The following is a 22,827-nucleotide window of genomic DNA, read 5'->3' on the forward strand; positions in this document are numbered from 1 at the left end:
AAATTAACGATCTACTTCATCCTCTGTTTGTTTACGTTTCAATGAAAGAATCTGTGTAAATCAGAAGAAAGAAGCAGATTCATTATAATAATGAGTTTTATCAATGTTGATAATATCCCTGGTCGACTTAATTTATATTTTAACCAATATTCCTATACATCGGTCAAATAATTCAGATACCTCTCTCGAAAATTAGCTGGAAATTGGGGATTACCTTAATTATTAACAGAATTATTTGATGTTTCATATAATATTGATAGCATTATATCCGATGTATCGATTTGACCATGGAAATATAACATACAGTAATTGTATAATTAAACTGAATTACCATATGAATTCAAATTAAATCATTTATCGTTTCAATTTCTAAATAATAAATAATTATGGGGTATGAAACCATCGATATTGACACCCAGCCTATTCCATAAAAATTTATAAAAATAGACGTTTTATTCAAAAAATATTGATTATATTCCTACGTCTAAGATATTTCTTTCAGTCTCGATGAAACATTCCGAATTCATGCATATCTCGAGGGGAGGTTGGAGTCTCAAGAGCAAGATCCATGCTGGATCTCTTCCATTCGGATGTATCAACGCAGATGTAACGTCAGCAGCGTACGTCTAATTTATTCGCTCGCGCAGGGGGCCCATAGGTATGCATTGAATTCTACGAATTCTTTGGGAAATTGCTGGTTGCTTGCGGTCGAACTAGCATACACCGGCGAGTTCCGACGTCCGCATAGAAATGACCGCTCGATTCTGCCCGTCGAAATACGAAAAATTCTTATCGCAAATAATATTCATCGCTCAAGCGTTGCCCGGGGGCGTCCGACAGAAGTGATGGAATTTCGATGCAGCATTATCGAGCGCGAAAAGTCGAAGGTTACCGAACCTTCCAAGGAGGAACAAGTTACTTTCTCCTTCTTCCTTTCCCTATACCAGCAATCTCTTCTTTCTTCCGCATTTTCAGCTTTTTCTTCTTCTTCCTCTTTCTCTGTATTTGTCTTTCCCTCCCCTTTCTCTCCGGTAATGCCTACTTATTCTTTATCCTTGTTCGTTGGGAAATGGATATGTTTTCTCGAGCCGAACTCTCTGCTCTTTTATTCCACCCACACCGGAAGAATAGCCTGGTTATTATTATGCCGCCGCTGACCCGTACAAACAATGACGTCGCGGAAAGTATCCATCGGCGTAAACAGGATGAAAAATATCTTGGACCGTGCGGTTTCTTTCTTTCCCTTTTTTCTTTCTGGCTTTCGTGTCGCGACGTTCTTTCGTTAAGCTGATTGAACCGGCCAGAGAATTTTCAAATTACAGTTTTTCCTAGTTCGTTATACGGTTGAAAGGATCGATCTCGGTGACTGCCGTTCGTTGGTTTCCGAAAGGATTTCTCGGGAAAGTAATCAAAAGTTTGGGATTAACTGGGACATCGGGCTGGATTTTCGACACGCGAGCGTTCCTTGTGGACTTTCGTCGGCGACAATGCGCGTCGTGTGTCGGTGTGAACTCGTATAAATTGGTATCGAAATGATTGCGTCGCTGGCGAAGGAACCAAGCTGGGCTATTTTCAGATTTCTCTTGAGTTATACTCCCAGAATATTCCTCGTCGAAAAATTTTGTTCTAAGTCAATCATGACATAGCACACGTAAAATTGGAAATAGTTTAAGTCATCCTTTTGCGAATTTCAAATTTGTTTAAAAAATACAGCCTTTTAAATTTTGCATCTTGACTATTTTCCTGAAGACGGGATTGTATCTATAAATTTTTTTCTATGCAACTGTTTATTAAATATATTTGTGTTCGAAAAATTCATTTTATAATAGTGAAAATTGAATTCGAAGCAATGTATCATCAGAACCCACCCTAGAAACAAGCATTGGTTCCCGCAAACGGCAGGACGATCGCTAATCGAGACCGCATTCGCAAATTCCACGACGGGATCGCGTATCCATATCCAGCCATTAATAACCCCAATATTACAGCCCCCAGTCTCTGCAACGATATTTCCAACCTGGTATCGCGTCCCAGCGAAAGGAAGACGCAGAATCGATCTCCGCCAATGATTGTCCCGTTTCAGGGAACGGTTTCATAAAAGCAACCCCTTTCGCAGGTGGTAAATCCTTCAGTTTTCCAATCAGTAACGGCGCGATAATACGTGCCGGTGTCGTGGACGTAATTAATTAGGCGCATAGTAGTACCCCACGGAGACATTCGGAGATTTTTGCATAAATCCAGTTGGTCGCATACACGGGGAAAGTACTAACTGCTGATTCAAGCCGTATAGTTGGGAGACGCGAACGAGACCTAGCTAACGGCCGGCCATGGGGTGGACACACAGTGAAACATTGTTTTAGGCCTATAAATAATCGTTATTGCCGCGTTAATCATGGATAGTCGAGAGGCTCCATTATTCGTAGTGCCTCAGGGGTGGCGTACGGTATGTTATTGCCCCCCTTGAACGAAGGGGTCGCGGCATAGCGCCAACCCTTACGGTTTCGATGCGGCTGGTATTGCTCGACTCCGAAGCATGCCGCGAATTGCTGAGAACGAGCCGATCGAATCCTGCCCACCGACGAATGCTATGGCCTAGACTAGAATCTCCTTTATTGATATCTGCATACCTGATGAGTTTTCCCATCCGCGTATCGTGAACGCCCTGTTTATGGGATTCTTCCGAAAAGATGGTTCAAACGCGATATTCCTAATCACTGCTTACAATTGCTGACGTAGACATGAAATCTATGAATCTACCTCATTTCAAACGATCTCAAGTGTATCAACTCGAAGGGGGGACCAAACTTCAGATCACAAATATAATAGAAAAAGAAGAGTAATCCCTACTGCTCTATTCGAGCCAGACAAATCGATATCACGTTAAACCGATAATTCTATAATTAACGAAATTTAATTAATACAAACATTGTTGTTCGGTAATTGGAACCTCTCTGGTGATTTCGTTAATGAACTAACGGGATAAAATTACTTTAATCGTATTAAATTATTCTGATGGGAGTAGATGGCTAATAATGATTCCGTATTAATTAATTCTGGTTTCCATGAAATGCGAAAATATTTTTGGCTAAACAAATGATTGTTCGTCAAACACGATTTTGACGAAACGGAAGCATGTTCGAAAGTGAAGGAACTTTATCTAAAGAAGACATTGTACAAACAAAGAAGCCGATAAAGCTTCGTTGCTAGCACAATCAATATAACGTGCAATCTTTACCCAGGCTAATATTTTCTTTCGTCGAACGTCGTTCTACAAAGACTCGGTAAAAGCAACGGACAAGCAAACAGACGCATTCGAAATTCGATACGAGCCATCGCGCGACACTGATCGACGTTCTAATAAATCAAAGGCGAGTGTCACGAGCACACGGAGGAGCAGACAGGGGGAGATTAACTTATCGAGCCGGGTCAAAGCCCAATCTAGGAGGACTTTCGGTCGGCACCAAGTCAACTGTGCGTGCAATTTTTGCGTGGACAACCTCGACGGACCACCACCCTCTAAAGTTCTTCTCTCTGGAACACGAGATACCACAATTACCTACAACGTGTGCGTCGAGAAAAGAGAAACTTGAGACGTTTGAAATCCTGTCTGACGATAGATGGATTATACTACTTACGCTGCGTTTTACTTACAACTGATCCGTTCTACGCCTATGAAAAATGAATTTTGTTATATAGTGCTATGGTAGAACCTTCGATATCTAAATATTATAATATTTGAACAATCTTTGAAAATGTTCAGTGAAAAATTAATGGAATTGCCATACGTTTAACTGAAATATATGAAATTAGAAAATTAAATAATTTTACTTATATAGGATTGCAGTAATTTGTATTTTTATCCTGTTCGCATGTTTACGATTGCTTTATATTTTCAGTATCTCTCTCGATATGTCAAAACAACCGAAATATCCCGACGAAAAAAAAAAGAAGGGTACACACGTGACATTTCGCTTTTTTCGAAATACTGTGTCAACAGTTCACCTCACCGTGACAACGCGTATTTATTGGAACATACTATTCCTTCGTATTCGCAAGCACGTTCCCTCGCAAATATTTTTCTCCGTGCGTCACGCGTGTACATAAACGTTCGTTAGCGTGAAACAATGTTGTGGACGACGGTGCTGACCCGCGAAATTTTATACATCGTTACTGCCTTCATGGTGATAGGAATCCGCGTGAAGCTGAAACAATCTGTTCGAGCCAAGTATTGCCTACATTTTGATATTTTTTTCGTTCGAAAAATATTACATTCATCAACGATCTCTTTCATCCACCTTTAAATATGTAATTTCAATAGCTGTGTATCAATAGGAGCGTTAAAACCGAAGCACTTACTCTGCGCAACTTTCTAGCTCTCTAGGTCAATTTGACCCGTAAATCCCGATACGTCCGTAGTCTCGATTCGTGGTCCCAGGTCGATACGGTATGCGGAGGATCCGGTAGTCGGGGCACGCGTCAGTTTCGTTGTTTTAGGACTGCGGTCCATCGCGAGGGACGAGTCCTTCGAGCGGATACGGCGTTAATTGTAGAAAGCTAAGCGACGCCAGGTTTACCGGGTCAGTTGATTCGAAATCGTGGCATGGAAGCAGGTAACGATCGAGCTAGCAGCCACGATCGGCAGGGAAGCAGCAGGGCGCATACACTACGATCTTTAGGTTATTAGATTAGTTTGGTCCTACCGTCCGTGCAGAATATCGTTAACTGTTCGTAATTTCATTCCGTTGCCTAAACCGTGATGTGACGTTGGTTAACCGACAGATCCGCACGGCTTCTTTGTAAACTTGGCTGGAATTAACACGTGACCTTCGACTTCTCTACATCAACCCTTAATTTCGATAATCAGATTGAACTAATTAATTCGAGTCTTTCTGGTATTAATTCGACGAAACAGTAAGAACGATATTTTTCATAAATATTTATGTAGAATGTTTTATAATCGCGCTAATTACACAAGAGGGCTATCGTTGTAATTAAACGGTGCTCGAATGATTTACGACAGAAAGTGTTCGTAATGAAAAAGCGCGTCAAAGCAACATTACCGTTCTTGCATGTTTTTAACCGACGCTTCCTCGCGATAGGCACGATTGATTTTACTCTCAAATATGTGAATATCGGATGCTCTCGACAAATATGTATGCACGAAGGGCGCCAACGCCACTCAACTTTGTTGGAACGCTGATCATCGAAAGGGTTCGCAGTACTGGTTGCATCAAAAGTGATGGAACAATGTTACAATGACAAAGAACTTCCAATGCATTTATCAAGATACAAAACGAAGAACAGAAATGATAAACAATCGTAATTAAAATTAGTAAAATTTTCAGGATTCCGAAAACAGACTGAAATAAAATAAATTTTATTTTATTGCTGGTAAGTCTGAAACCCTGAAAATTGTCACGATTTCGTATCGAAAATAACGCAATTTCAATAAGGATATCGATACCTTTGCTTAACTTCAAATTAATCTCTCAATCTCTTCCATCGAATCAACTCGACCCTTAGCTACAATCTCTTCTTCGGAATAAATTAAATGCACACCCCTCGTCTCCCCTGTCTGATCTATCAGGAAAAGCAGAATCCTCGTTTCGTCTAATCGATACGTCGATAATTACGCTAATCTGGAAACGGTAACAACATGATCAGGGACGGAAGCTGGTGGCGATATTCGAGGTGGCAGGACGATCCCGTCATCATCGTCGCCATCAACACCGGCTACACGGCTGGTTATACACGACGGATAATATTCGTACATATGTAGGGACGCATTATTACACATTATTAGCCGCGTGGCAGGCGTACGCGGCTCACACGACGGCATCGATTTCCCTCGATTATTGTCGCTACGAATCCCGCTAGATCAGCCGTACCAGCCGTCCCTATGAATACCTATGGAGACCGTCGGCATCCCGTTTCCAACACGAACGCGCCGATAAACGCATCCTTCGTGCCATGGGATCCCGTCGAGGGGTTGTATGGGTACCCGTAAACGATCCTGACAACGACAACGAATTTCCTCGACGAGGCATGGGGCAGTTCTCGAGTTCGTCCATTGAGTTGTTCGTTCGTGGCACGAGAGTAAACGTTTGTACAGGGTGTTTTAAACGGAATTAAAATATGTAAAAAAGTGACCATATCTTAAGCGAGACAAAATAATTCTAAATCTATGAAATTCTTGGGATTTTCAGTTTCAATTTATGATAGTTAGAGGAAGGATAGAAAGACGCAGCAAAGAAGAGGCAGAGAAATTCAAGTAAATGTCAATCAACGAACTCGTTTCGCGTGAATTTTCCGACGAGATCGGATGTTACCCTCGTGGAACGCAGTTTTGTATTTTTTATTTTTTTTTCGCGTCGGGAAATTTCGACGACGATATTATTACAGCCCGAAGCGACGCGACGGCTGAATTTGCGGGACGCACGCACGACAACGATAGAGGAAGCAATTACTACGGATGCGACGGGTAATTTTACATTTTTCGATCCTGGTATAATGTTACTAACTGAGTGACGATCAAGCGAATATTCCATTACACGAGCAATTTCCCGAAAATTATTCCACGGCGACGCGTAGCTAATAGAGGCGCGAGTGTAGCAAAGATGATTGCCTTTTAACCGGAAAATTCAATTATCCTGCACAAGTGACCCAATTTGTCCGGAGAATCCAAAATTCATGACCGGGAAACTCCGTTCGGCTCCCATCCCGTGGAGAGTTGACGAAAAGTGAGCAAACAAGTTTTCGAAAGAACACGTTCGATCCATCGTTCACCCTCTTGCTGTGTTTAATTTTACAGGCGGCGCTCTTTCGACAAGCTGATCAGCGCGGAATAAACGTATAACCGTTGAATAAAATCTGAATCTCGTCCCGGCACAAAGACATAAAAGATTCGCGGACGAAATCTTATAGAGCACGCTCAGAACTTTTATTCCGATTATGGAAATGTCTTATTACGGAAGTGGCTGGAATATTTCCAGCAGTGTACGTCGACGGAACTTTAACGAGTCGGCAGTGGGTCAAGTGTTGCTGTAATCGCGCAATCTTGGCTCGTAAAGCCACTGCCAATTCACGTTTCCTCAGATTATGCAACATTGCCAACGACCAGCGATTATTTCAACGGATAAGACTGTAAATAAAGTTTCATTGAAATACGACCGCTTTACGAAGTGATGATTCTATCCGCGCTCCTTGCAATTTATCGTTTCTTCCAAGAATACGCGATGCATGCCGTAAATCTCTTTATTTAATTAATAACTTCATACTAGTTTGCAGTTTATTCTCGACTTCGAGTTTGCGGGAATTTTGAAATGATTTAAAATATACTCGTCGGGGAAAATGTCAAAGATTACGTACAACTCAGCCTCGCACGCTTTTGCAAACGTCAATTATCCGGGAAACTTTGCCGCGTTCGCTGAGCAAACCGATATTATCGTAAATATTGTTGCAGGCAATCTTTTCGCCGTGGTTGGCCAATGAAAAAGAAACAGTCTTCCAAGTACACAATTATTTCTTCGTCTAGAAAAGCACAGTAACAGAGGGTGAATAACCGGAGAAAAAGTTTCAAACAATCGCGTGCACCCTGAGCGAGCACGAACAGCAATTCCGAACGCGTGTCGCGTTCCCTATGTTTGATTTGATTTCCAATTGTACAACTTTCTAATTCGACTTCGGTATCTTTAATCGTTTCGCGACAACTCGAACTCTCCTCTAAACACTGCATCATCATTATGAATTATTCTCTGTCAGATGGTTTCAACATCGAATAAAAAACAAAACAAAACAAAAAACAAAACAAAAACAACTTTCAACTCTGTTTCACAATTTAATTCGATCCACAGTTATGTTTTGCAGTTTGATTCGCATAAAGCTTCATCGTGCGAGTTCATCGACGCGTTATTTCGCGGCACAGGTAGATAAAACGAAAACAACGATGTTTCATGTGTCAACGATACGATATTATTTTCAACGGCAACGAAAAAGAATTTACATTATAATTTATTTTCATGCCGGTGGTGAACAGAGAAAAAAAAAATGAATAAAAACGGCTAAAGGTTGATTTATCGCATGGACGAGGCTCGCTATCAACGGCTACGCCACTTCCGAAAATATAAATCGGTTTAATTGCATGGAAAATTTTTGGCCACGTTGGCACGCTCGCAATGCGCATTAACAAACTGACGGAAGGGTACGGATAAAGGATTCCTCCGAAGGGGTGAAGCAAACATTTCGTATCACCTCCGTCGGTGGTCCCTCTCTAAATTAAGCTTTTGTTTAATTGCGTCGACCGTCACACTTCGTTGGAACGTTGTCGGTAATGCAGCCAGTGAATGCCATTCGTGAAAACAGAAAACGTAATACAATGTCATGGAATTATGGAGTTCATTAGCTGTTTTTCAACGGTACGACCTCTTTTTTTTTGCTTCATTTTCCATTCAATTATTCGTTCGCATAATGTTGAACGTGGCAACGATGCAGTCGGCAGAAACAATGGAATTTGATTTACGATTTATGGATGTTGCTTTTCATTGGACATTTAATCTAGCTGGTTAATTTGTTGACCGTATAATGAGTGCAATACATTGCATCGCAAAACACGTTATATCACCAATAATGATATTTCTCATGAATTTAAATATTCTGAAAGAATTATACTTAGAATTACATTAAAATTTGAACATCTATTCAATTTGACCGGTCATAAATAAAATAAATACACACTATTACCTTGTAATGAACAACAACTAAAGATTAAAAGGTGTAACCTATCTTTTCAATTTCCTCTTAATTTAAGTACATTTAACTTTCATTATTTCAACTGAGTTATACATATATGAATTTGTAATAATCAAAAGGTTATTGATTGATTTTTCTTCAACAGCCGATACTGTCAAAAAGCTTATTAATAGGCTTCCGGTAGATAAAGCGATAAGTACATTATTCGATAACGGGAAGAACGAAATAAGAAATAAGATAGAAGGAACAGTTGTTCAGCGAAGAAAGAAGCTTCATCCCTCGTCCGTATATCACGCGAACGCGTATATTTCGGAATTTTTAATCTCGCCAAATTTTACAGCGAAATAAGGAACGCGAGCAATCCTCTGCTATGCCTGCTGTATTTAGACGCGAAATACGTGTAGCTCTGTGCTGAAAGCCGCTGTTCGTTTATTAAACGCATACCTCAGAGCAAACCCGGCGAATATACAGACCGATTCGTTCTTATTTCCGCGAAACGTGAAAATCCCCCGTTAACGCGTCCTTGCGCGAGTTAACCAGGCGTTTGCGATTCTGTTGTATCTTATTTCAAAATTGTAAGCCCTCCAGTTTTAAAATAAATAAATAGAAATTTTTTAACGAAAAATGTTTTTACCTGTATCCTATTATACCGATCGTCAGTCATAAATGTCTCGAAATTTCGTCGATTCTCCGAGCTAACGTTATCCTACACCCTTCGAATTTGCAAGTAAATAAGATTTTTCTGTAGAAAAGAAAGGTGCAGAATCAAAATGTACTCTACGGTTGCTACAAATCGCAATATCCACAATTAACTGCGCGATCGGGCGGTAACGAAAAACCTCTATTATTGGATTTCGTTTAACCTTACCGACATCCTTATAAATATTTATGGAAACGCCTCCGTGAAAGTCGGCCGATTTTGTCCAATAGTGTACGGTCGGGCCGTTTGTGAAACACTTCAACCCCTGTTCCATGAATCGTATCCAGAAAACTTTGCTTCGTAAAGTGGAAAACTTGTCGTTGGATCGATTGTGTACCACGAAGGATGGCCAGATAGCCACCAGGGAGAATGTAAATTTTTCCCAGTTACCATTATATTAACCCTTTCAATCCCTAGTCGATGTGTCTACACAAGTTTTTGATAAATATATTACCGTTACCCGCGTGATGGAAAAGAATGTTAGCTTTCCATTCGCAGTGAAAGAGATCATTGTACCATTCACGGGCAAAGAGATTTTACAACTTTTTCTATGACCTCATGAATGGATAAAGTTCACCGAATGATATATCTGCTTGCGGTGTCGTGTCAATGAATACAAGCTCGACGTTTTTCGATTATCCGTGCGTATAAATCGTGAACACAAGGCTGCATCGAGGCCACGTCGGCCCGCCACTAAATTTACGAGAATCAAACTATAACATTCTTATATTAAAGCCTCGTATCGGTTTACGAGCTCGTAAACTCGACCTGTATCGGGCGGCAGGTGCATTATAATATCGTGATGAAGGTACGTTGGTCCTGAGGCTGAGCATGATGCTGCCTTATCTTAAATAAAATCGAAAAACTCTGTGTAACGTCGCTCCCAGGCGATTGTTTCGTAACCATGCTCGACCAAGTGCTTCTGATCCTGTATCGCTATGTAAACTTTCAGCTTACCGATCAACACGGACCCGCGAGCAGAAAAGAGGTAAAAAAAAAAGAAACCATGGGGTTTTCTGAATTTCAATACCCTGTGGGAAATTTTCTTTTTTTCTAGGAACATTTCAAGGGCGTGTAAACACAGACGATGACACACTGAAAGACTTAAGGTCCATTGCTGGTTGGCATCACGAATTTAATTAAAGAAATTAAATTGAATTAAATTCATATATAATTAAAGAAATTAAATTGAATTAAATTTATATTGTTAGTATAATCATCTTAGCATACGACTATGTTCAGGTTTCTAGATATTTTGCTACGTTGATAATTTGATATTTTACGACTTCAGATAGAACTAGTTCTGGCTACTACCTGGAAGTAGCATCACTTGGTTTATGATGATCCACGAGAACCATGAATACTCGAATAGCTTTTGAACTTTATGATTATCGAGTACCATACGATACATTACGTGCGAATTTTGATGTTGACTGCATATAGAAATATGCAATCATGAAATTAAGCGTACAAGGTGTTACCATGTACCGCGATACAATATTTGTTTCTTTAAAACAAAAACCTTTGTAAGACATTTTCCTGATGCTCTGTACATGATTTAGAAACCTAATTAAATATAAAATATTGAATATGAGCTATGTGGAGGTACTAGGAATGATCGCTCGAGGTAAACGCGTTACTTGATGATAATGGTAATTGCAGCTAATTAAAACGAGGGGATAATTAAATAACCGATCCGCTGTGTTACAGGCGCTCGTGCATTAACGTCACAGGAAACTATAAAATAACTTTTATAATTTTAAGCCAACTAGCGATACGTTGTCGAGCGTAATTACATTTATCAGTTTGAGAGATGAATTATGCGACACGGGAACTGGTATAAAATTCGTTCAGCGCGAATGCGAGGAGCGCAATCTAGTACAAAGAGCAAACGAATTCGTGTTCGTCAATCGTAATAAGACTTCGTTAATTATTAACATTATTCGGTCTCGTGGAAACGTAGTCGTTTAAAGCGATCCCTGGAAAGTTTAAATTCCAACGATACATTATTCAAACCCAGCAAAATTGCTCTGACTGTTAATTATAATATTTCATAAATGTGGTTAATATTCAGAAACGAGAAACAGGTTGAAATTTTCTCCAACTCAAAAGGATTTATAATCCTTCAATTTAAATTTGAAGATATCGATATCAATGGTTAAGAAATGTTCACACCGATATATATATAGTAGAGAAAACCGAATTTCAGTGATACTGTACAATTTTAAGCTGTTGATTGATGATAAAAACGACTGTTGGCAAGGTAAATCGAAGTTTGTTATTTTTTAAATGAAATCCGGGTTTTTGTTCACGTTATCGCGTGTTCCGATAATTTGAAACCGTGTACATCCACTTACGATCGGAAACATCATGTGTAGAGGATAATGCTTTTTTACGAAGGGTTGCTTTTAAAGAGTCTATTTTATCGGAATTCATTGATCCCTCTTACGAGCTCGACTTTTTAATAAACAAGCATTTGCATGAAAGTTAATCATACGTTTTATTGGCGTATTTACAAATCGGATTTCCTTCACAATCGAAGGCAAAGTAAATTCAAGCATCAATAATTTTATCAAAGACGTAATTTTCGAATTGGAATAATCTTTTCAAATTGAATTACAATTTATTGTCTGTGTTTTCAATTGACTCTTCGAGGGTTAATACATCTCGAGTCACTCCAGCCACAGACGATATTATGAATATGTATTCGTTACGAAATAATAAGAGTCTCAGAAGCATTACTTTAAAGGTTTTCAACCCTACGTTCTCGAATTCACGTATTTGAAGAGAGAATTTTGGTAACAGCAGCAGGCAACCCGCGCGAACTTACCTAATTAAAGCATCCATTCGACCCTATGGATTATTTAAATCAATGTCACGCAGCTTCTCCAGAGACTCGTTAGAAATACGGGCCAATTACCATTAAGAGGTCGAGCGATGGGTCGAAGGGGAAAAGGCGCATTTCCGTGCAAAAGCAAAGGAGTCTAAAATTGCTCGACGCACCGGTCCATCCCTTTCGGCAATAAACTCGAAAGTCTTGTAATAAGGCCACCCTTTTGGGTGGCAAGGTTCGTCTAATTTCGTAGCCTTCCTACCTATCTATTTGCACAGTCAGAAACGTGGAAATAGTGGACGTTTATATCATCAAAGTGGAAACAGTGACAAGGAATTTTATTGATTAATTAGAATTTCAATATTGATTTCAATTTGATTTAGAAAATTTATAAAATTTAATCCATGTATTCCCCTCACGTACACAGAATATAATGATTCTAAAATTCTAAAATCCTGAGATTTTTAAATTCTAAGATTCTAAGATTCTAAAATTCTAAAATTCTAAAATCCTAAGATTTTTAAATTCTAAGATTCTAAAATTCTAAAATTCCAAAATTAATTATTTAACCTATACCTCCCTCTATATAAAATGGAGATTCATTGCAAATTGACCCAAACCAACCCTATATCTCCCATACACCCACTGTGCCATAAAACAACTGGAACATATGAATCTGCGTAAGGTACGTACGTTGCGAATGACACGCAGCACTAATGGTCCTTTGTATAAGACCGTGTTACCCCGCAATATCTGGTGGAATTAGTTGTCGCCCAGGTTTCAGGGTTAAAGGGATTGCTAGACAACTGGTTAAAAGGATTATCCCCGCTTACGTTACTCGGGTCGACTAATGCTCTACACATTATTAAATCATTCCTCGAGCTGTTGCTGGAAGCTGCTGTTCACCCCTGTAAGACGTTATCCTTCTCCTACTGCTTCAGGATCCTTACCAATGTGACTGTAGAAGCAGTAAGCACGAAAATGTGGAGAAATCCTTGGGAAGTGACTCTCTTAAGTATCTTACTCCAGAACGCTTGGTCCTTCCAGTTCATCAATATTTAATTCTCTACTCAAGAAAGGGTTACAGGTAAAACCACTTTCAATGACGAAGGTCAACCACACGTAGACTTGTCATTAACGTTGATTAATTTATGTTACATTTTAAATTTCTTATTGTTTCTGGAAATTAATAGTTCGCTTTCTGCGTTACCATGAAAATTCTTTTCACGTCTGCTATACCTTTACATAATAATTGTAACTTCTGGTAAGAGCGTAGTTAGAACTTCATATCTTAATTTTGTTCCCGCAGCAGTGCAACTGTATTACGTACGAAGTAACTCAAATAATTTCATTTTACGTCCCAGTAATTCCTTGATACCACCCGCGAACAACCTCGTCGCGGAGTAATATTCGCTCGTTTTGGGTAATTATTAACAATGCGTCTGCAAAAAGCTTGCTCCGCCAAGCCTTTGGCTAAATAGAAAATATGTATAATTTTGTTGCTTAATTAACACAATTTTAGTAAAATGAAATTCTTGGATACAAGTGATTCGAAAGAATATTCAATAAATTTTGATGCACTTTCGATGCAGCGTTATCTTCTCTGACCAATGGCATACGCGATAAAGTGGAATATTGATCGGTAACGTGTGTCGTTAATAATTGACGAGTCTCTTAAACGGCGACCCTTTAAAAGCTAACGCTTCAACGTTCCACTCGATTTTTATCAAAGCTGTTGCACGATGGACGCGTCAAGCGTTTGATCGCTATACAGCCTCTTTTTACATTATTTCTCATGTTCTTTTTCTAAGGATATTAATTCGATATAACGAAAATGCTATTAAGATTCCGCAACAAATGCGAAATCCAGATAGCGTAACGTTAGAAACTGCAAAACAAGTTAAAACTGCGAGGCAAGCGAAAACTGACGAATAAACGCTAGTAAATTATTTTCCCCCGCTGAGATTTTATATTTCTCTTAGCCTCAACTTTCGCGCCCCGTATAATGGCTTAATTGGACTCCAACACACGCGTCTAACAATTAACCGCACACATGGGAGGCTGTTACCCCTTGAACGCGCACTGCCATGGTTAAATGTCACCATAAAACCGAATTATATTCGGATTATACCGGGTAAAAATACGTTTCTCTGACGGTGGCTGCACGCTTTCCGCTTCGAAAGTTCCGTTCTTTTCATGCTGATCGTTTTGCTATCAATATTGCAAAAGCTAAATAATTTGCTGGTATCCAATGTCTACTTCATTTTTATGAAATTTTTAATAGCAACTCAAGACAAAGTTTGTTTCAAAATCTTCGAAAGCCTTGCATCGATAAAAAATGTACTATTACTAACAGAGAATAAATGAACACGAGTATCGATAGAAAATGTTCGACGGAATACTGCATAATGGAACGTGCCCCGGAGTCTCTCAAAGTTCCGTTTTCAGAATTCGATACCGGGAATTTGATATCGCGTTCCATCATCCCACACTTGACAATGTAAAATGTCGAAAGAAAAGTGGCGGGCGAAACGGTGTAAGAGTCGCGAGCGTGAAAACACGTTGCCCGTAAGGTTTCCGGGAGGATGGAAGAGGTGAAACAGGGGTTGCAATCCCTGCTGCGGGGTGCGCCAGTCGTCTGGGAATAAGTTATGAACTCTATGCATTTTAAATGACTAAAACTCTAGACCGAACGTACTCTTCCCTGGATTTTTCCGCGAGAAATGCATTATTGGCCTGACAATCTCTCCGGGTTGTGAAACGCATTCTGTACGTGTACCGTTATCGCGTATCATAGTTCCTCGGTTTTGTCCTTCGAAATCACCTTACGAGTACCTTCCTTCGAGTACCTCCTATCTCTTTCTGTACTCATCTTCCTGCCACCGGAATTAGTTTTTCTTTCGGTGCTATTATTCCCCGACAGAATTCGTGAACTCCTCTTCGAAGTCCAAGAAGATACCTTAGATGTTCTTCAAAAACAACGAGAATATATGTGATATGTGTGCAAAGTATTTCAAGAATGATGAAACGAAACACGTCTCGATTAGTTAATGTAAGGCTTCGAAGTCCCACAATGCTCGGTCGTATTTGAGAAATAAATGATGTTCCATTTTTTATTTAATAGGAAATTCTAAACGTAACACCCGGTCAAAAATATGTCTTTCGTTTCATTACTTTGAAATTGAGGAATTTATATACCTATACTACTTGTTTGACCATAGCACCTCCTATTTCATTTATCTTCTCAATTATCGTACTCCTCCCCAAATAAGCACATCGCGAGAAGTTTGAAATATCTACTAACGACAGAGACGTCAAAAAAATTGATTAAATCCCTAATTAAATTTAATTCAAGTTAATTGAACCGCAGAATACCACTACACGAAGCGGCGAAGTCAAAAAGCGAGAACAAGTAGTCGCCTTTGAATTCGAAGAAAAGCTCGCTTCGATAAAGTTCCCACGATATTTCGCCTGGAGGTCGTCGGGGGCGAGGTCGAGGGAAGAGATCGATGGGAAGTCGAACGATGAAGTCGATCGACAAGAGGCAAAGAGTGGAAGTTCGAGGAGCAAGGGGGAAGTAGAAAAAGGAGCGGGTGGGTAGGTGCGCAAACCGAACGATTTCCACCGAAGGTGGCTCCCTTCGTCAGTTTAAGTCGAATCAATTGGAAAAGTTCGATTTCCCTCGTTTGATGGCGGCGCGTTCCACGGGATCGCCGCGGCTTTCTCTTTGGTTTAAACTAACGATAGATCAACGAACGTTCCCTGCGAAAGTCCGAAACTTCGTCGCTTCGTCGTGGCATCCGGTTCCTGTCCGTTTTCCCCGGTCTGCTTTCTTTCTCACGGAAACGTGGCTGCTCGAGAAATTTCACCCAACTCGGACGATTAACCAACCCTTCGTACATGTCCGCCCGAAGTTTTCGCGATGGAAACGTTAGTTTCTCATTTCAACCACAATAGCACGACAATGTGTGTTTTACAGATGTTAATTAACGTCACGGGGCTGTTTTATAAGCCTGTAAATGCGCGTTTTCTATGATGCATGCCGCGCTGCCGTGTCGCGACGATGTTAATTATATCTGGAAATGTATAGAAAATTAAAAGCTAATTGCATTGAGAATTAAAGGCACCCCCGCAGCCTGTTACAACGCGGTACCATGCAGGCACCGGAGCCATGGGACCGATAAAACCGTTTTAAGCTGATTTTGCGTTTAGCGAATAAACGAATTTTGATTAGCAGCGGTTTAAATGAAATAATAATACAATGGTCGCTCGCATTCATGCTGATGAACATCATTAAATTTCACAGGAAGAGACGGATGACGTGCAATCACGTCATCCGGAAGCTGATTAAAATCAATCTTTTGTTAAATTGTTTCGTGAAAAGCTATTGAAATCTAAGTCTTCTATAAAATCAGTATTGCATCGCAATTATTCTGAATAACTGCTACTCTGTTATTTTCAATTTATAGATTAAACATATTAGAATTTTAATGATGGCAAAACGTTCCACGGATCACCTTCTATAAAGTTCCAGAGATTTATTCAATGACCACCATTTCCTGCACGGTCCATCGCGGCTGACGATCTTCCCAAAACTCTACGAACGCTCGTCGCAGCGATTTCTCTGATAGACCCATCGGAGCTGGCTGTCGCGTGAGTGATTTGTGCCATTGGAGGCGGCGCCTGACAAAACAAGTCGTTACACCACTGTCCGACCGGCCGACCCATGCCGGACACTATCTACTGTGACGGCCGGTACTCGTAAAGGGACGACGTTTATCTCGCAGCTCGCCGCTAGCAGTGTCGTCAAAAAGTTCAACTCGTTTCTCCTTTATCCCGAACCGTACGTCGTTAAGCCAACCCCTCGTTCCGCCAGTATTTTCATCGCGCTAGTCACAGCAAATCGCCGCGTGGAAAACTCTTTGTCCTCTCCTTCCTTTCGGCGACGAGCAGTGCAGAACAGAGGACTGCGTAAACTTTCCGACGAGACGAGCTTTTTCCTGGACGCGAGAAGCTAAAGCTCGACGGGCTGTACAGTGGAACGTGGCAACTTTTCCGTGGGAATACTTTCACGAGGCGTTTCGGAGATATTTTGCGACGGACACCGCGCCGCTATCGCGAGAGGAACAGCCGTAAACTTCGAGGCGGGAAAACGACGAGGCCTGCAGTTGTCCGAGCGCCAAGTGAAAAGTTCGCCGGGTAATTACGTTGTAGCGGTCGCATTTAAGTTTCCCGCCATGCTTTTTTTCTCGCTCGCAGCCTCCTGTGAACCAGGAAACCCTGTTACAATTTCCACGAGACGGTGCGAATTTTCACAGAAAACTTCGAATTATCCTGATGCTTAATTGCGAACTTATTTCGAGTCATTAATAATTATCAGCTGCATCTTCGAATCTTGGAAACGTTCGTTATAAGTTAATTTTGAAAATCAGAAAAATTTCTCCCCTGTAGAATTTTCAAATAAAATTGCCAGGAAATTGCCTCTTCATTCTGTCGTTACCATCTTGAAAAATCCTCCGACCTCGAGCTCACAGTTCGTTTAACAAATTCCATGGTAGCAAGGTCTGTTCTCAATAATTCAGAAATCGGTTGGCGACGGCAGACAGTGGCGACCATTTCGTCGGATAAAAGGGTGACTCCTATCTTCTTTCATTAAATCCTGGTACAATTCACGGAGACCGCTTTGTTTAAAGTACAATGGCCATCGACTTGGTGGGCGTGGGTACACGACACGGCCGAAGATCGGGCCTTGAGAATTGCCGGGTAGGTACTCCTTCGAGGTGTAAGGGACACTTCCAAAGGGAATTGGAGAACGGTGATAAGGCAGCACACTGGAACAATACCCCCTCAAATTCGCAGTGAACCGGATTAGAGAGAGATATGTTAGCCACGCTTCACCGATAGTCTTATATCATGGCTTCTTAACCCTTCTACTGTGTAGGACTCCAATTTAGTTTTCACAATCAGTGATTTTCAACCGTAATTTTTCAGGATTCAATCACGGTCTTTTTTATTCATCCAGATCATATGTAACATGTCGAATACCAAGAAAAAATGTTACATAGTGCGGCACAGTTTGATCTGATCATAATATTGATTGATGTTTGATGATGTATCGTGTCTTAGGGATTCTTGACGCACAGCTGAGCCTTCAGGTATGTATGTGGGACCCGACCGAACGGATAATACCGCTTTAACGAACTGTTTTCCATAATGCAAGTAAAGCATTATCAGGCTGTTGAGTGCAGCATAGCCCTATAGATCGAATATTGGAAGCCGTTAACTTAACGCCTCGATCTACTCGAGAACGGCATTATGAATTCCTCCCACTACCGTGGAGAATGCAAGAAGACGTGCGAGAGAAACTGCTCGTAACAGCGGATCGATGAGTAGCATTATAAAAATTTGAATATTCGATATATTCAAATATTCAGATATCAATAGAACGCGGAATTCAATTTAGAACAATTGAACTATTTCGATAATCCCGATAATTAGAATATTCAAATATTCGGTACATTTCCCTCGTACTATTCATTACACGCAAAAATGATATTTTTTATTTTAAATACTCACAAAATTTATTATAAATAAAATTTATCCTTTGAGAAATACTCGATATTGAGTTTCTATTTCTATTTCGTAAGAAAGGGGCAATTCACGGAAATGCGACAAATGCAATCTGGAAATGAACGTAGTTGAAAAAGGATAAATCGAGGATGAACGGGGAGACGGGGCAACTAGGAAACGGAAATTTAATTAGCGAGACACGTTCGTCGAACGTATGCTCGGTTTCGTCGTTTTCTCTGATCTACTCTGTGGCGGACTGTTATCTAATTGAAAGCTTGCCTGATAAAGGCCATCTTTAGCATCAACTTTTAACCAGTGAATTCTATTTTAAAACCGGAGATGAAAGATAAATGCTCGCGAACGATTTCCTAATGGACGGGAATAATCCAGAACGCGATATCTGGAAAGAGAATAAAAAATTGTTGCGTCAATGAACCGAATGACCAGGTTCGCGATGAAATCTGTTTCTATGAACGTTCATTCGTAATTGGACGGAAATTCACGGCGATTCATCGTGAATACTTAAGTCTTTTTTTTTTTATCACAACGATAGAAATATCTTCTATTGCTTCGTTTTAGGTAGCCGGATTCTTTTTCAAAATACTCATAATAATTAATAAAATGTCTTTAATACAGTTTTCAGTATTCATACTATTAGTACAATGTTGGTATTGTTCGTCGAATAAGAGAGTTACATAAAAGCAATTGAAAAGATAAGAAAGAATAGTTGGTACGTTTATGCTAGAAGTGTATAGAAGAATAAACAGCATCTCGTTAAAGTTTCTATTTTACTGCTGCCAACCTGTGCTTAACAACGAACAAATGATTTCTATTATCAGGTAACACCGTAAGCAAGTGCTGAATAAAAGAGACAATAGATGTTAGAAAATATAACAAAATGAATACGATGTAACTGTATTTACTTCTTACTTCTTGGGAGAGACCGAGTCAATTTCCTTGCGGAGATTGACGCAAGGATCTTGGCGAAAGAAGAGGTGATCGGTCGATCTCAGTATCGTGATCGAGCTTTGAATATCTCAAGGAAAATCAGCGACAGATGAGAGAAAAAGAAATCTGATAAAAAGACAATTTATTCAATAACTGTTATAACTCCGTCCGCGGTCGAATATTCGGTTCTGTCGATGTTAGATCGATCACAAACGCGACACGCTGTCTGCAAATAATAAATATTAGATCGAGTAATCGGCGGTACAGCTTGCGCAGGTCACTTAATTTTCCGGTGGAACATTGCAAAGGTTGTTGATCGTATCGGCTACCGATTATCTAGAACGACTCCGCAAAGAGACAATAGATTTTGAACGAGAGACGTTAAATTACTCGCAGTTATACTCGGGTGAGCGAAGGACACGTGAATGCAACGAAAACAGATTCTTAAGAGATTCGAAATACGACAACACGAGGACGTCTAATGATACAGGGTGATTCTCTCGGCGCGCAACACAATAGCCGCCCCGCACAATGGAACCCTGCTGTATTTGCGGGTAAAAAGACCCAGGGGCCATATCGCCGGACCCAAAACTGCTCTGTATGTGTTTATGGCTGAGAATGAGACGAAGACAAGAAACGGAATAGCAGGGGTTCCATTGTGCGGCACGGCTATTGTGTTGCGCGCCGAGAGAATCACCCTGTAGAACAAATTCCTCTACTTTTTGCCGATGTTGTGGCTCTGCTCTAGCTGCTATGACACTTTTCAGAATAACGACGCACGACCATTAAACTACGCTCGTAACGAGCGTGTAACGTGGAAATGTCTATAGATTTGAAAACTACTTGTTCAGACTCGACATTGACCATGTCAGCATTGGCTTTGCACGTATGACTCCATTTTGGATTAACACTAAACCTACCGATACTTCAACCTAACCTAACCTATTCCTACGGTGAACGGTCAAATGGCCGCTTTGAAAAAGACATATTTCTTAATACAGAGTAAAGATTATTAACAGTTAAATAATGATCAAAATATTTTCATATATTTAAAAATAGATAATGTTTATTTTATTTCTTTTTACTGCATTTCTTACAAATTATAGGATTCTTGATTGCACATCTCCTACATACGTTTTATGACGCCTGATAGGTTTAGTGTTAAGTGGGTCTCGTTTCTCGGATCTTTAAATATACAAAAACTTACTTGATTTTAATTCTCCAGAATCTAGAGTCCAGATGCTAAACTTCCAACTCCGAAATCGTGACCTTCAGGCGTAGCACTGCCGTGACATATTTGGATTACCGATTCCACAGTTTGAGGCGCGAACAATAACCCCGAGCACTAACCGTTTTACTATGTACGCGAATGTCAGTTTGACTTTAGTTATGTTCCGTGTTTTGCTATGCGGAATTCCACTTTCGAAACACGTGTGATCTACACTAGGCCTGGTCTAGACGCCCGGAAAGACCAGAGTGATCATCGATCTATCGACCGGTAGGCCCCAAGTTCATGCGACACTTGGAGGGGATAACAAGCATGCGCGCTTCATACGCATGACGAAACGGCCCCCTCTCCGGCTCTCTGCCCCACTCCAGCTTCTAATCTCATTGATACAATTTTGTGTCTTCAAACTAGTGGTACGTATCACTAATATTACGTAGATAATTTGTGCAATATACAGTATAACAATTTTAATATTGTTTGATAATAGTATCAAGCATGGTAGAATTAATATTTGAATTAATATTTATGTTATTATTCATACTGCTTATTTCTATACTAAATTTTACAATATTTAATAACTAAAAATTGTATTATCTTGTTTCTAAATCACATTTAATATTAATACCGTCAAAATTAAGATTTCGAGAATTCCTACTTCCCCTATATTGCCACTTTCCTCAGGGACGCCTACTTTGCTCGATACTGTAAATGTTAATTTATGAAAATTTAGAACATATTTTCCTTGATGGTACTAGAATTCTTGAATATCAGTTCAGTATTACAAATATCCGTTTAAAAAATTGCGAAAGGAAAATCTAAACGTTGTATCTTACCAGTTTAAAGGAAACAAAATACGGGGGACCACTTTAACCCAAATAAACTCTCGTTGAACCCATCGTACGTTTTCCACGCGGCGGAGCATACCGGTAAGGAAACATTCGCAATATTTTACAGATTAGTAGACCCCCCATAAGATTTCGCGATTCTCATCGAGCGGAACGACACAGGGCGTACGTCATACGATAAAGCCGGCTTAAGTGGCCAGTGTGGTTACGAAATATCTCCTAGAATTGATTGCCCCTCTCGTATGCAAGCGTTCTTGCGGTGAACCGTTTGTCTTACACCGGTTCCACCAGTTACAGCTGGGCGTTTCTTTTTATTGATGGTACTTACCTAAACGTTGCTAGGGGATGAACCACAGTTGTTCCTGAAGAACGGCTCTTCCAAACGGTGCTTCTGTTCTTTACGACTTCTTCGTACAGTTCAGTTGATAATCGCTAAATCGACGACGTTTGCGTTGAGAAAAATAGTTCTTATTTTCTTTGTAACGTTGCTTATCACGTTGACCATGAAACTGAATATATTTCTTTATCAATTTTATATCTTTCGCGTTCGTACATCGCACACGATGTACGATTATGAAACTTAAATCAAGATCAAAGCTTTAATTACCAGTTTAAGGACGTACGCTAGCTGAAATATTGGAAACAGCCATGAATACCATGCTTTATCCTCAATTGCGCTTTGCAGATCCGCTTGTGTTCAGATTATCCAGCCTGTATCCCGTTTGAAGCGTTTCTAAACGCGTTTGATAACTCCACGGAAAGCCTTCGTTGCTCGTAACCGTTCGATGAACGTCGAGATACCTTTCATACTCGATCGACATGCAAAAGGATAAAATGTATCGTACCCCTCCACGGAATCGTTTTATCTCCATTCGTATTAAATTTTTCGTTCCCGATTATCCGATAAAATTTCGGAGAAGTGCTCGTCGAGGATTTTATTAAAAGCATTTCGATC

The 22,827-nt window shown here is 40.1% G+C and overlaps 1 long non-coding RNA gene across 4 annotated transcripts in view; it reads right to left on the bottom strand.

Annotated features, from left to right (window-relative positions):
• The window catches only part of LOC114879713, a 105,992-nt gene extending 84,733 nt beyond the window's left edge, over nucleotides 1-21,259 (bottom strand). For all 4 annotated transcript variants that reach the window (XR_003789961.2, XR_006829327.1, XR_003789966.2 and 1 more), the window contains exon 1: nucleotides 21,007-21,259. This is a non-coding gene — a long non-coding RNA (uncharacterized LOC114879713). The remainder of the gene's footprint in view (nucleotides 1-21,006) is intronic.
• Between the last annotated feature and the right edge of the window lie 1,568 nt (nucleotides 21,260-22,827).

The sequence above is a fragment of the Osmia bicornis genome, chromosome 4 (assembly GCF_907164935.1).
Source record: "Osmia bicornis bicornis chromosome 4, iOsmBic2.1, whole genome shotgun sequence".
Lineage (NCBI taxonomy): Eukaryota > Metazoa > Arthropoda > Insecta > Hymenoptera > Megachilidae > Osmia > Osmia bicornis.